This window comes from Eschrichtius robustus, chromosome 5 (genome assembly GCF_028021215.1).
Source record: "Eschrichtius robustus isolate mEscRob2 chromosome 5, mEscRob2.pri, whole genome shotgun sequence".
Taxonomy (NCBI): domain Eukaryota; kingdom Metazoa; phylum Chordata; class Mammalia; order Artiodactyla; family Eschrichtiidae; genus Eschrichtius; species Eschrichtius robustus.
In genome coordinates, this window is record NC_090828.1 from 105,810,655 (window position 1) to 105,826,414 (window position 15,760).

A 15,760-nucleotide genomic window follows, 5' to 3' on the forward strand; every position below is an offset into this window, starting at 1 on the left:
AGTCATTTACAGCCCTGCAGTCCTTGTGAATATTAGTGACCATTAGCTGTAGAATGAAAGCTGCTGTTTGAGGAAACGGCCTTAGGGTGGCAGCATTTCTACGTTGCGAACTCTGCTTGCTAGGGAAACAGAACCTTGCTGCAAGTTGTGCTTTTTGGTTGCAGATTAGAGTGGAATGTGCCAGGACAAACCCCCGTAAAGTTTAGCCTCCTTAATTCTTGTTTGTGTTTTTAAGTTGTAGTGTTTATCAGAGGAAATTTGATTGAAAAATGTCTTTTGTTCTGGGTGAACGGAATCTTGTTCATTTAGATATATACATATATCTATTGATCTTTGGGTCCTTTTCCATGTAGCTTATTACAGAGTGTTGAGTTCACCACACTTGGTGTTCCATAGGTCTTTGGGGATGATATATTTTATATATATTAGTATATGTTTGTTAACCCCAATATCCTAATTTATCCATTCCTCACACCTTTTCTTTGGCTTAACCATAAGTTTGTCTTCTCAATGTGAGATTGTCTTTCTCTGTGGAAATATGTTCATTTTTACGAATTTTCAGATGACATAAGTGATATCCTAGGACATTTGTCTCTCGCATTCTGACTTACTTCACGTTGTGTGATTATCTCTAGGCTCATCTGTGGTGCTGCCTATGCCATTCTTTTATTTTTTTTCGTGACTAATATTCCAATGTGTCCATATACCACTTCTTCTTTGTCCATTCATTTGTTTATGGACCTTTTTTTTGCTTCCATGTCTTGGCTACTGCAGTATTGCTGCAGTGCACATTTGCCTGCCTCTGTCTTTCCAATTCTGGTTGTCTTAGGTTATAGGCCCAAAAGGTGCCCTGCCGCGTCATATGGTGGCTCAATTTTTACCTTTTATAGCAGCTCCGTTCAGTTTTCGTTAGTGCTGATACCACTTTACAAACCACCAGCAACTAGAAGGTACACAGTTCTCTAAAACCCGTTCAGCGTTTATAGTTTTTAGACATTTTGCTGATGGTCATTTGACTGGTGTGAGCTGAAACCTTTCTGGAGGTTGGATTTGCATGTGGCTACTAATTCCTTATACTGAGCTTTAGGCATGTCCTGTTTTTTCTTTTCCTTTTATTTCTTAAAGAGTGAGTACAACTTCCCTGTTCATATTGACTTCTTGAAAAACTTGTCATGTGTTGAATTTTCTTGCCTATTCCCTACCCCAAGGCATTTTTTGAGGGCAGGTGTCATTTACAACCCTGCAGGCCTTGTGACTATTAAGCAACCATTAGCACTGGGTTTAAAGCTGCTGTTGTGGGAAACAGCCACAAGGCGTCAGCATTATTACGTTCTCAACTCTTGGTACTAGGACAACAGAGTCTTCCTGGAGTAAGTGTTGCGAGGTTGTAAATTAGAGTGGAATGTGCTGGGGCAAGCCCTCAGAAGGCTATGTCTCCTTACTTATGTTTGTTTTTTAAATTTAATTTATATTTCTTATCGGAGTAAATTTGATTAGAGTGCTGTGATTTTCTGGCTGTACAGAATCTGCTCAGTGATTCATACATATGTCTGTTCATCTTTGGATCCTGTTACCATGTATGTTATTACAGAATGTTGAGTAGACCTCCCTTGGTGTTTGGTAGGTGTTTTGTCATTATATATTTTATATGTATTGGTGATTATATAATTCATATAGTTTATATGTTATATGTTTATAGACACTTAACATACGTTAGTATATGTATGTTAGCCCCAAAATCCTAATTTATCCATCGTCCCGCCTTTCATTTTGGTTAACCATTTGTTTGTTTTATAAGTCTGTGAGTGTCTTTTTCTGTGGAAATATGTTCGTTGGTAGCAATCTTAGAATAACATGATAAATGATACCATAGGATATTTGTCATTCCCTTTGACTTACTTAACCCAATATGGTTACTTCTAGGCTCATCTGCACTCCTGAAAACGGCACTGTTCATTTTTTTCCCTAGGCTACTATTGCATTCAGTACGTATACCGCTTCTTCTTTGTCCATTTATCTGTTGATGGACATTTTGTTTGCTTGCCTGTCTTGGCTATTGTAAATATGGCTGCAGTGCATGATTTCCTGTCTGTGCCTTTCCGATTCTGGTCTTCTTAGGGTATAGGCCCATTAGGGGATCGGCCGCAACATATGGTAGCTCAGTATTTACCTTTTAAATGCAGATCCATTCTGTTCTCATGATTAGCTGTTACCCGTTTACATCCAACCAACAGATTAGTGGGTATGCCTTTCTCCACTAACCCGTCAGCATTCATTGTTTGTAGACTTTTTACAGATGGCATTTTGAATATTGTGTGGCGAGATCTTTTTGGAGTTTGGATTTGCATCCAACCAATAATTCCTGATATTGAGCTTTTATCCATGTTCTTCTTTTTTTATAAATAACAGAGTGAGTAACACTTACCTCTTCAAACTGTTTTCTTGAAAAGTTTTCCGTGTTGTGAACTCTTTTGGCCATTCCCAACCCCAGGACATTTTTTGAGAGCATGAATCATTTACAGCCCTGCAGTCCTTGTGAATATTAGTGACCATTAGCTGTAGATTGCAAGCTGCTGTATGAGGAAACGGACTTAGGGTGGCAGCATTTCTACGTTGCCAACTCTGCTTGCTAGGGAAACAGAACCTTGCTGCAAGTTGTGCTTTTTGGTTGCAGATTAGAGTGGAATGTGCCAGGACAAACCCCCGTAAGGTTTAACCTCCTTAATTCTTGTTTCTGACTTTAAGTTGTAGTTTTTATGAGAGGAAATTTGATTGAAAAATGTCTTTTGTTCTAGGTGAACAGAATCTAGTTCATTTACACATATACATATATCTATTGATCTTTGGGTCCCTTTCCATGTAGGTTATTACAGAGTGTTGAGTAGACCACTCTTGGTATTCCATAGGTCTTTGGAGATGATATACTTTATATGTACTAGTATATGTTTGTTAGCCCCAATATCCTAATTTCTCCATTCCTCACACATTTTCTTTGGCTTAACCAAAAGTTTGTCTTCTCAATGTGAGATTGTCTTTCTCTGTGGAAATATGTTCATTTTTATGAATTTTCAGATGACATAAGTGTTATCCTAGGACATTTGTCTCTCGCATTCTGACTTACTTCACGTTGTGTGATTATCTCTAGGCTCATCTGTGGTGCTGCCTATGCCATTCTTTTATTTTTTTTCGTGACTAATATTCCAATGTGTCCATATACCACTTCTTCTTTGTCCATTCATTTGTTTATGGACTTTTTTTTTGCTTTCATGTCTTGGCTACTGCAGTATTGCTGCAGTGCACATTTGCCTGCCTCTGTCATTCCGATTCTGGGGGTCTTAGGTTATAGGCCCAAAAGGTGCCCTGCCGCATCATATGGTAGCTCAATTTATACCCTTTTAAGCAGCTCCGTTCAGTTTTCGTTAGTGCTGATACCACTTTACATACCACCAGCAGCTAGAATGTACACAGTTTTCTAAAACTCCTTCAGCATTTATAGTTTGTAGACTTTTAGCTGATGGTCATTTGACTGGCGTGAGCTGAAACCTTTCTGGAGGTTGGATTTGCATGTGGCTACTAATTCCTTATACTGAGCTTTAGGCATGTCCTGTTTTTTCTTTTCCTTTTATTTCTTAAAGTGTGAGTACAACTTCCCTCTTCATAGACTTCTTGAAAAATTTGTCATGTGTTGAATTTTCTTGCCTATTCCCTACCCCAGGGCATTTTTTGAGGGCAGGTATCATTTACAGCCCTGCATGCCTTGTGACTATTTACCAACCATTAGCACTGGGTTTAAAGCTGCTGTTGTGGGAAAAAGCCACAAGGCGGCAGCATTATTACTTTCTCAACTCTTGTTACTAGGGCAACAGAGTCTTCCCGGAGGTAGTGTTGTGAGGTTGTAAATTAGAGTGGAATGTGCTGGGGTGAGCCCTCAGAAGGCTATGTCTCCTTACTTATGTTTGGTTTTTAAATTTAATTTATATTTCTTATCGGAGTAAATTTGATTAGAGTGTTGTGATTGTCTGGCTGTACACAATCTGCTCAATGATTCATACATATGTCTGTTCATCTTCGGATCCTGTTACCCTGTATGTTATTACAGAATGTTGAGTAGACCTCCCTTGGTATTTGGTAGGTGGTTTGTCATTATATATTTTATATATATTGGTGATTATATAATTCATATAGTTTATATGTTATATGTTTATAGACATTCAACATACATTAGTATATGTATGTTAGCCCTATAATCCTAATTTATCCATCCAACCGCCTTTCATTTTGGTTAACCATTAGTTTGATTTATACGTCTTTGAGTGTCTTTTTCTTTGGAAATCTGTTCATTGGTAGCAATCTTAGGATAACATGTATAAATGATACCATAGGATATTTATCATTCCCTTTTGACATACTTAACCCAATATGATTACTTCTAGGCTCATCTGCACTCCTGAAAATGGCACTGTTCATTTTTTTCCCGAGGCTACTATTCCATTCGGTACGTATACCGCTTCTTCTTTGTCCATTTAACTGTTGATGGACATTTGCTTTTCTTGCCTTACTTGGCTATTGTCAATATGGCTGCAGTGCATGTTTTCCTGTCTGTGCCTTTCCGATTCTGGTCTTCTTAGGGTATACGCCCATTAGGGGATCGGCCGCAACTTATGGTAGCTCAGTGTTTACCTTTTAAATGCAGCTCCATTCTGTTCTCATGATTAGCTGTTACCAGATTACATCTAACCAACAGCATAGTGGGTATGCCTTTCTCCACTAACCCGTCAGCATTCATTGTTTGTAGACTTTTTACGGATGTCATTTTGAATACTGTTTGGCGAAATCTTTTTCGAGTTTGGATTTGCATCCAACCAATAATTCCTGATATTGAGCTTTTATCCATGTTCTTCTTTTTTTTAAATAACAGAGTGAGTAACACTTACCTCTTCAAACTGGTTTCTTGAAAAGTTTTCCGTGTTTTGTACTTTTTTGGCCATTCCCAAGCCCAGGACATTTTTTGAGGGCATGAGTCATTTACAGCCCTGCAGTCCTTGTGAATATTAGTGACCATTAGCAGTAGATTGAAAGCTTCTGTTTGAGGAAACGGCCTTAGGGTGGCAGCATTTCTACGTTGCCAACTCTGCTTCCTATCGAAACAAAACCTTGCTGCAAGTTGTGCTTTTTGGTGGCAGATTAGAGTGGAATGTGGCAGGAGAAAACCCCGTAAGGTTTAGCCTCCTTAATTCTTGTTTGTCACTTTAGGTTGTAGTTTTTATGAGAGGAAATTTGATTGAAAAATGTCTTTTGTTCTGGGTGAACAGCATCTTGTTCATTTACACCTATACATATATCTAGTGAACTTTGGGTCATTTTCTATGTAGGTTATTACAGAGTGTTGAGTAGACCACTCTTGGTATTCCATAGGTCTTTGCGGATGATATATTTTATATGTATTAGTATATGTTTGTTAACCTCAATATCCTAATTTATCCATTCCTCACACCTTTTCTTTGGCTTAAACATAAGTTTGTCTTCTCAATGTGAGATTGTCTTTCTCTGTGGAAATATGTTCATTTTTATGAATTTTCAGATGACATAAGTGATATCCTAGGACATTTGTCTCTCGCATTCTGACTTACTTCACATTGTGTGATTATCTCTAGGCTCATCTGTGGTGCTGCCTATGCCATTCTTTTTTTTTTTTCGTGACTAATATTCCAATGTGTCCATATACCACTTCTTCTTTGTCCATTCATTTGTTTATGGGCCTTTGTTTTGCTTCCATGTTTTGGCTACTTCAATATTGCTGCAGTGCACATTTGCCTGCCTCTGTCTGTCCGATTCTGGTGGTCTTAGTATATAGGCCCAAAAGGTGCCCTGCCGCATCATATGGTAGCTGAATTTTTACCTTTTAAAGCAGCTCCATTCAGTTTTCATTAGTGCTGATACCACTTTTTATCCCACCAGCAGCTACAAGGTACACAATTCTCTAAAACCCTTTTATCATTTATAGTTTGTAGACTTTTTGCTGATGGTCATTTGGCTCGTGAGAGCTGAAAGCTTTCTGGAGGTTGGATTTGCATGTGACTACTAATTCCTTATACTGAGCTTTAGGCATGTCCTGTTTTTTCTTTTCCTTTTATTTTTTAAAGAGTGAGTACAACTTCCCTCTTCATTTGCTTTCTTGAAAAATTTGTCATGTGTTGAATTTTCTTGCCTATTCCCTACCCCAGGGCATTTTTTGAGGGCAGGTGTCATTTACAGCCCTGCAGGCCTTGTGACTATTAAGCAACCATTAGCACTGGGTTTAAAGCTGCTGTTGTGGGAAACAGCCACAAGGCAGCAGCATTTTTACGTTCTCAACTCTTGTTACTAGGGCAACAGAGTCTTCCTGGAGGTAGTGTTGCGAGGTTGTAAATTAGAGTGGAATGTGCAGGGGCAATCCCTCAGAAGGTTATGTCTTCTGACTTATGTTTGTTTTTTAAATTAAGTTTATATTTCTTATTGGAGTAAATTTGATTAGAGTGTTGTGATTGTCTGGCTGTACAGAATCTACTCAATGATTCATACATATGTCTGTTCATCTTCGGATCCTGTTACCATGTATGTTATTACAGAATGTTGAGTAGACCTCCCTTGGTATTTGGTAGGTGTTTTGTCATTATATATTTTATATGTATTGGTGATTATATAATTCATATAGTTTATATGTTATATGTTTATAGACATTTAACATATATTAGTATATGTATGTTAGCCCCATAATCCTAATTTATCCATCCTCCCACCTTTCATTTTGGTTAACCACTAGTTTGTTTTATAAGTCTGTGAGTGCCTTTCTCTGTGGAAATATGTTCATTTGTGTCAGTTATTAGATAACGCCTATAAGTGATATCAGAGAATATAGGTGTCTTGCTTTCTGACTTACCTCATGTTTTGTGATTATCTCCAGGCTCATTTGTGGTGCCTTAAAGAGCAGTGTTTCACTGTTTCCCACGGCTAATATTCCATTGTGTACATGGACCACTTCTTCTTTATCCATTCACCTGTGGATGGACATTTTGGTTGCTTCAATGTCTTGTCTATTGTGAATAAGGCTGCAGTGCAGCTTTTGCAGCTCAGGTCTTCTCGATTCTGGGCTTCTCAGGTGAGAGGCACAGTGGTGCACCTGCTGAATTGAATGGTACCTCAATTTTTACTTTCAAACGCAGCTCCGTTCTCTTCTCATTATTGGTTGTTAACCAGTAAACATCTCACCAGCAGCTAGAGGGTACACAGTTCTCTAAAACCCCTTCAGCATTTATTGTTTGTAGACTTTTTGCTGATGGTCAGTCTAGTGGTGTGAGTTGAAACCATTTTGTACATTACATTGCATGAGTCTAATACTTCCTGAGTTTGAGATTTTATCCATTTTCCTTTTTTAAGAAAGACGGTGAGTAAAATTTACCACTTCATACTATCTCCTTGAAAAATTTGCCTGTTTTGAATTTTTTAATCCATTCCCCATCTCGGCACAATTTTGAGGGCAGGTGTCTTCACAGCCCTGAGTCCTTGTGAATGTTCAGTGACCACTAGCTGTGGGTTGAAAGCCGCTCTTGCGGGAAACGGCCACAAGGCGGCAGAATTTCTCCTTTGCCAAATCTGTTCACTAGGGCAACAGAGCCTTAATGGAAGTCGTGTTCTAGGTTGTAAATTACAATGGAATGTGCCAGGAAAAAGCCTTTTAAAGTTATGTCTCATTACTTCTTGTTCGTAGTATTGTTTTTTACTTTTTAATCACAGCAAATTTGATTACAAAGTTTTCTTTGTTCTAGGTGTGCAAGATGTGGTTCTTTCATACATATAAATATATCAATTCTTCTTTGGATCCTTTTCCCATGTAGGTTATGACACAATGTTCAGTAGTCTTCTCTTGGTATTGCGTACGTCTTTGGTGATTATATATTTCACATGTGTTTTTATATGTCTGTAATCCCCAATATAGTAATGTGTCCAATCCTCACACCTTTCCATTTGGTGAACCATACATTTATGTACTGAATCTGTGATTGCCTTTCTCCGTGGATATCTCTTTGTTGGTATCAATTCGTAGGTAACACCTGTAACTGATACGATAGGATATGTGTCTTTCACTTTCTCACTTACTCCAAGTTGCGTGACTACTTCTAGAGTCATCTATGGTGCTGCAAATGGCATTGTTTCATTTTATCGCCAGCTCATAATCCATCTGTACATGTAGCAGTTCTTCTTTGTCCACCCATCTGTCGGTGGACTTTTTGGTGACTTCCATATCTTGGCTATGGTAGTACTGTGCAATGCAGATGTGCCTGCCTCTTTCTTTCCAATTCTGTCTTCTTAGGTTATAGGTCCAGGAATAAGCCTCTGGATCGTACGGTAGCTCAATGTTTACCTTTTAACGGCACCTCCACTCTGCTCTCATGAGTGGCTCTTTCCAGGTTACATCCCACTTAAAGTTGAGGGTTTGCATTTCTCCACAGCACCTTCAGCATTTATTCTTTGTGGTTTTTTACTGATGGTTATTCTGACTGGTGTGAGCTGATACGTCTTTGTGGCTAAATTTGCATGTGTCTCATGATCCATTAAAACTGAGCTTTAAGGCAGGTCCTTTTCATTTTTCAGGCTGTGAGTACAGCTTAGTTCTTCAAAGTGTTTTCTTAAAGTATGTATGTCATAATTTTAAAATTTTTTTCACCATTACCTCCCTGAAGACATTTTGCGGTGACCATTAGCACAGGCTTCAACCTGCGTTTGCAGGTAACGGCCAGAGGGTGGCAGTCTTTCTACGTTCCCCATGCTGGTACTAGGGCAACAGGCCTTCCGGCCAGTGGTGTTCCTCGGTTATAAATTAGAGTGGAATGTGCCTGAAGAAACCCACAAATGCTGATGTCTCCTTACTTATGTTTGTCTTTTAAATTTACCTTATATTTATTATTGGAGGAATATTACATTGTGTACATGGAAGAGTTCTTCTTGGTGCGTTCCTCTGTTGATGGACATTTTCATTGCTTCCAAATGTTGGCTATGGTCAATATGGCTGGAGTGCAGGATTGCCAGCCTGTGACGTTTTGATTCTCATTTTCTCAGGGGATAGGCCCAGCAGTGGGTATGACTGATTGACGGGTAGCTCAGTGTTTACCTTTTCAAGGCACTTCCATTGTGTTTTCATTAGTGGCTCTTACCACGTCCCCCTTAGGGCCGAGTGTACGCATTCCTCCACAGTCCCTTCAGCATTTATTTTTTGAAACATTTTTGCTGATGGCCATTCTGACTGCTGTGAGCTGATAGGTTTTTGTAATTTAGGTTTGCATGTCTTTAAAGATTCCTAAAATATATCATTTTCCCACACCTTTTTCTTTCCTCTTTAAAGGAAAAGCTGTGAGTACCACATAGCTCTTGAAATTGTCTTCTTGGAAGGTTGCCCACTTTTGAAATTTTTGCTCCATTTTTGATCCCAGGATTTATTTGGAGGGCAGGTGTCATTTACAGAATGGCAAGTTGGTGAATATTTAGTGACCTTTAGCAGTGGGTTGAAAGCTGCTGTTGTGGGAAATGGCCACAAGGAGGCAGCATTTCTCCATTCCCAAATCTGAGTACTAGGGCAGCAGAGCCTTTCTGGAAGTCGTGTTCCTAGGTTGTAAATTAGAATGGAATGTGCCAGGAGAAACCCCCATAAGTTTAGGTCTCATTACTTCTTGTTTTTGTTAATTTTTTTAATCGGGGTAAGGACTAGAATATTGTTTGTCCTAGGGGTACACAATCTGGTTCATTTGTACATTATATATGTCTACTCTACAGATCCTCTTCCCATGTAAAATATTATAGAGTGTTCTGTAGACCTCCCTTGCTATATGGTCGGTCGTTTTGAAATATGTATATAATATGTATTTGGATATGTATAGTAACACTAATCTCATTTATCCATTCCCCCCACCTTTCCTTTTAGATGAGCACAGTTGGTTTTCTAAGTCTGTGAGTGTCTTTCTCTGTGGAAATATGTTCATTTGTGTCAGTGATTAGATAACGCCTCTAAGGGATATCATAGGATATAGGTCTTTTGCTTTCCGACTTACCTCATGTTTTGTGATTATCTCCAGGCTCATCTCTGGTGCCTCAAAGAGCAGTGTTTCATTGTTTTCCATGGCTAATATTCCATTGTGTACATGGACTCCTTCTTCTTTATCCATTCACCTGTTGATGGACATTTTGGTTGCTTCCCATCTTGGCTATTTTGAATAAGGCTGCAGTGCAGCCTTTGCAGCCTGTGTCTTTTCGATCCTGGTCTTCTCAGGTGAGAGGCCCAGTGGTGTGCCTGTTGGATTGAATGGTACCTCAGTTTTCACTTTTCAACGCAGTTCCTTTCGGTAGTCATTATTGGCTGTTAACCACTTTCCTTCCCACCAGCACCTAGAGGTTACACAGTTCTCTACAACCCCGTCAGCATTTATTGTTGGTAGACTTTTTGCTGACGGTCAGTCGACAGGTGTGAGTTGAAACCTTTTGGTTGATTAGATTGCATGAGTCTAATAATTCCTGAGGTTGAGCTTTTACCCATTTTCCTGTTTTTTTGTTTAAAGAGAGTGAGGAATACTTACCTCTGCATACTATCTTCTTGAAACATTCGCCTGTTTTGAATTTCTTTTGTCCATTCCCCACCTGAGCACAATTTTTGACGGCAGGTGTCCTTTACAGCCCTGAGCCCTTGTGAATTTTAAGTGACCAGTAGCTGTGGGTTTAAAGCTGCTCTTGCGGGAAACGGCCACAAGGGGGCAGCATTTCTCCTTTACCAAATCTGGTCACTAGGGCAACAGAGCCTTAATGGAAGTCGTGTTCTAGGTTGTAAATTACAATGGAATGTGCCGGGAAAAAGCCCTTTAAGTTTATGTGTCATTCCTTCTTGTTTGTATTTTTAACAAAATTTTTATTCTTTATCACAGCAAATTCGATTACAATGGTTTGTTTGGTCTAGGTGTGCAAGACGTGGTTCCTTCACACATATACATATATCTATTCTTCTTTGGAATCTTTTCCCGTGTAGGTTATGACACAATGTTGAGTAGTCTTCTCCTGGTATTCTGTAGGTCTTTGGTGATTATATATTTCACGTGTGTTTGTATATCTCTGTTCACCTCAATATGGTAATGTACCCAATCCTCACACCTTTCCATTTGGTGAACCTTAAGTTTTTGTACTGAATCTGTGATTGCCTTTCTCTGTGGAAGTATCTTCGTTTGTATCAATTTTTAGGTAACACCTCTATGTGGTATGATAGGATATGTGTCTTTCGTTTTCTCACTTATTCCAAGTTGCGTGATTACTTCTAGAGTCATCTATGGTGCTGCAAATGGCATTGCTTCATTTTATCGCTAGCTCATAATCCATCTGTACATGTAGCAGTTCTTCTTTGTCCACCCATCTGTCGGTGGACTTTTTGGTGACATCCATATCTTGGCTATGGTAATACTGTGCAATGCAGATTTGCCTGCCTCTTTCTTTCCAATTCTGTCTTCTTAGGTTATAGGTCCAGGAATAAGCCTCTGGATCGTACGGTAGCTCAATGTTTACCTTTTAACGGCACCTCCACTCTGCTCTCGTGAGTGGCTCTCTCCAGGTTATATCCCACTTAAAGTGGAGGGTTTGCATTTCTCCACAGCACCTTCAGCATTTATTCTTTGTGGTTTTTTACTGATGGTTATTCTGACTGGTGTGAGCTGATACGTCTTTGTGGCTGAATTTGCATGTGTCTCATGATCCATTAAAACTGAGCTTTAAGGCAGGTCCTTTTCATTTTTCAGGCTGTGAGTACCGCTTAGTTCTTCAAAGTGTTTTCTTAAAGTATGTATGTCATAATTTTAAAATTTTTTGGCCATTACCTCCCTGAAGACATTTTGCGGTGACCATTAGCACAGGCTTAAACCTGCGTTTGCAGGTAACGGCCAGAGGGTGGCGGTCTTTCTACGTTCCCCATGCTGGTACTAGGGCAACAGGCCTTCCGGCCAGTGGTGTTCCTCGGTTATGAATTAGAGTGGAATGTGCCTGAAGAAACCCACAAATGCTGATGTCTCCTTACTTATGTTTGTCTTTTAAATTTACCTTATATTTATTATTGGAGCAATATTACATTGTGTACATGGAACAGTTCTTCTTGGTGCGTTCCTCTGTTGATGGACATTTTCATTGCTTCCAAATGTTGGCTATGGTCAATATGGCTGGAGTGCAGGATTGCCAGCCTGTGACGTTTTGATTCTCATTTTCTCAGGGGATAGGCCCAGCAGTGGGTATGACTTATTGACGGGTAGCTCAGTGTTTACCTTTTCAAGGCACTTCCATCGTGTTTTCATTAGTGGCTCTTACCACGTCCCCCTTAGGGCCGAGTGTACGCATTCCTCCACAGTCCCTTCAGCATTTATTTTTTGAAACATTTTTGCTGATGGCCATTCTGACTGCTGTGAGCTGATAGGTTTTTGTAATTTGGGTTTGCATGTCTTTAAAAATTCCTAAAATATATCATTTTCCCACACCTTTTTCTTTCCTCTTCTTTAAAGGAAAAGCTGTGAGTACCACATAGCTCTTGAAATTGTCTTCTTGGAAGGTTGCCCTCTTTTGAAATTTTTGCTCCATTTTTGATCCCAGGATTTATTTGGAGGGCAGGTGTCATTTACAGAATGGCAAGTTGGTGAATATTTAGTGACCTTTAGCAGTGGGTTGAAAGCTGCTGTTGTGGGAAATGGCCACAAGGAGGCAGCATTTCTCCATTCCCAAATCTGAGTACTAGGGCAGCAGAGCCTTTCTGGAAGTCGTGTTCCTAGGTTGTAAATTAGAATGGAATGTGCCAGGAGAAACCCCCATAAGTTTAGGTCTCATTACTTCTTGTTTTTGTTAATTTTTTTAATCGGGGTAAGGACTAGAATATTGTTTGTCCTAGGGGTACACAATCTGGTTCAATTGTACATTATATATGTCTACTCTACAGATCCTCTTCCCATGTAAAATATTACAGAGTGTTCTGTAGACCTCCCTTGCTATATGGTCGGTCGTTTTGAAATATGTATATAATATGTATTTGGATATGTATAGTAACACTAATCTCATTTATCCATTCCCCCCACCTTTCCTTTTAGATGAGCATAGTTGGTTTTCTAAGTCTGTGAGTGTCTTTCTCTGTGGAAATATGTTCATTTGTGTCAGTGATTAGATAACGCCTCTAAGGGATATCATAGGATATAGGTCTTTTGCTTTCCGACTTACCTCATGTTTTGTGATTATCTCCAGGCTCATCTCTGGTGCCTCAAAGAGCAGTGTTTCATTGTTTTCCATGGCTAATATTCCATTGTGTACATGGACTCCTTCTTCTTTATCCATTCACCTGTTGATGGACATTTTGGCTGCTTCCCATCTTGGCTATTTTGAATAAGGCTGCAGTGCAGCCTTTGCAGCCTGTGTCTTTTCGATCCTGGTCTTCTCAGGTGAGAGGCCCAGTGGTGTGCCTGTTGCATTGAGTGGTACCTCAATTTTCACTTTTTAACGCAGTTCCTTTTGGTACTCCTTACTGGCTCTTAACCACTTTACATCTCACCAGCACCTAGAGGTTACACAGTTCTCTACAACCCCGTCAGCATTTATTGTTGGTAGACTTTTTGCTGACGGTCAGTCGACAGGTGTGAGTTGAAACCTTTTGGTTGATTAGATTGCATGAGTCTAATAATTCCTGAGGTTGAGCTTTTACCCATTTTCCTGTTTTTTTGTTTAAAGAGAGTGAGGAATACTTACCTCTGCATACTATCTTCTTGAAACATTTGCCTGTTTTGAATTTCTTTTGTCCATTCCCCACCTGAGCACAATTTTTGACGGCAGGTGTCCTTTACAGCCCTGAGCCCTTGTGAATTTTAAGTGACCAGTAGCTGTGGGTTTAAAGCTGCTCTTGCGGGAAACGGCCACAAGGGGGCAGCATTTCTCCTTTACCAAATCTGGTCACTAGGGCAACAGAGCCTTAATGGAAGTCGTGTTCTAGGTTGTAAATTACAATGGAATGTGCCGGGAAAAAGCCCTTTAAGTTTATGTGTCATTCCTTCTTGTTTGTATTTTTAACAAAATTTTTATTCTTTATCACAGCAAATTCGATTACAATGGTTTGTTTGGTCTAGGTGTGCAAGACGTGGTTCCTACACACATATACATATATCTATTCTTCTTTGGAATCTTTTCCCGTGTAGGTTATGACACAATGTTGAGTAGTCTTCTCTTGGTATTCTGTAGGTCTTTGGTGATTATATATTTCACGTGTGTTTGTATATCTCTGTTCACCTCAATATGGTAATGTACCCAATCCTCACACCTTTCCATTTGGTGAACCTTAAGTTTTTGTACTGAATCTGTGATTGCCTTTCTCTGTGGAAGTATCTTCGTTTGTATCAATTTTTAGGTAACACCTCTTTGTGGTATGATAGGATATGTGTCTTTCGTTTTCTCACTTACTCCAAGTTGCATGATTACTTCTAGAGTCATCTATGGTGCTGCAAATGGCATTGCTTCATTTTATCGCTAGCTCATAATCCATCTGTACATGTAGCAGTTCTTCTTTGTCCACCCATCTGTCGGTGGACTTTTTGGTGACTTCCATATCTTGGCTATGGTAATACTGTGCAATGCAGATTTGCCTGCCTCTTTCTTTCCAATTCTGTCTTCTTAGGTTATAGGTCCAGGAATAAGCCTCTGGATCGTACGGTAGCTCAATGTTTACCTTTTAACAGCACCTCCACTCTGCTCTCATGAGTGGCTCTCTCCAGGTTACATCCCACTTAAAGTGGAGGGTTTGCATTTCTCCACAGCACCTTCAGCATTTATTCTTTGTGGTTTTTACTGATGGTTATTCTGACTGGTGTGAGCTGATACGTCTTTGTGGCTGAATTTGCATGTGTCTCATGATCCATTAAAACTGAGCTTTAAGGCAGGTCCTTTTCATTTTTCAGGCTGTGAGTACCGCTTAGTTCTTCAAAGTGTTTTCTTAAAGTATGTATGTCATAATTTTAAAATTTTTTGGCCATTACCTCCCTGAAGACATTTTGCGGTGACCATTAGCACAGGCTTAAACCTGCGTTTGCAGGTAACGGCCAGAGGGTGGCGGTCTTTCTACGTTCCCCATGCTGGTACTAGGGCAACAGGCCTTCCGGCCAGTGGTGTTCCTCGGTTATAAATTAGAGTGTAATGTGCCTGAAGAAACCCACAAATGCTGATGTCTCCTTACTTATGTTTGTCTTTTAAATTTACCTTATATTTATTATTGGAGCAATATTACATTGTGTACATGGAAGAGTTCTTCTTGGTGCGTTCCTCTGTTGATGGACATTTTCATTGCTTCCAAATGTTGGCTATGGTCAATATGGCTGGAGTGCAGTATTGCCAGCCTGTGACGTTTTGATTCTCATTTTCTCAGGGGATAGGCCCAGCAGTGGGTATGACTGATTGACGGGTAGCTCAGTGTTTACCTTTTCAAGGCACTTCCATTGTGTTTTCATTAGTGGCTCTTACCACGTCCCCCTTAGGGCCGAGTGTACGCATTCCTCCACAGTCCCTTCAGCATTTATTTTTTGAAACATTTTTGCTGATGGCCATTCTGACTGCTGTGAGCTGATAGGGTTTTGTAATTTGGGTTTGCATGTCTTTAAAAATTCCTAAAATATATCATTTTCCCACACCTTTTTCTTTCCTCTTCTTTAAAGGAAAAGCTGTGAGTACCACATAGCTCTTGAAA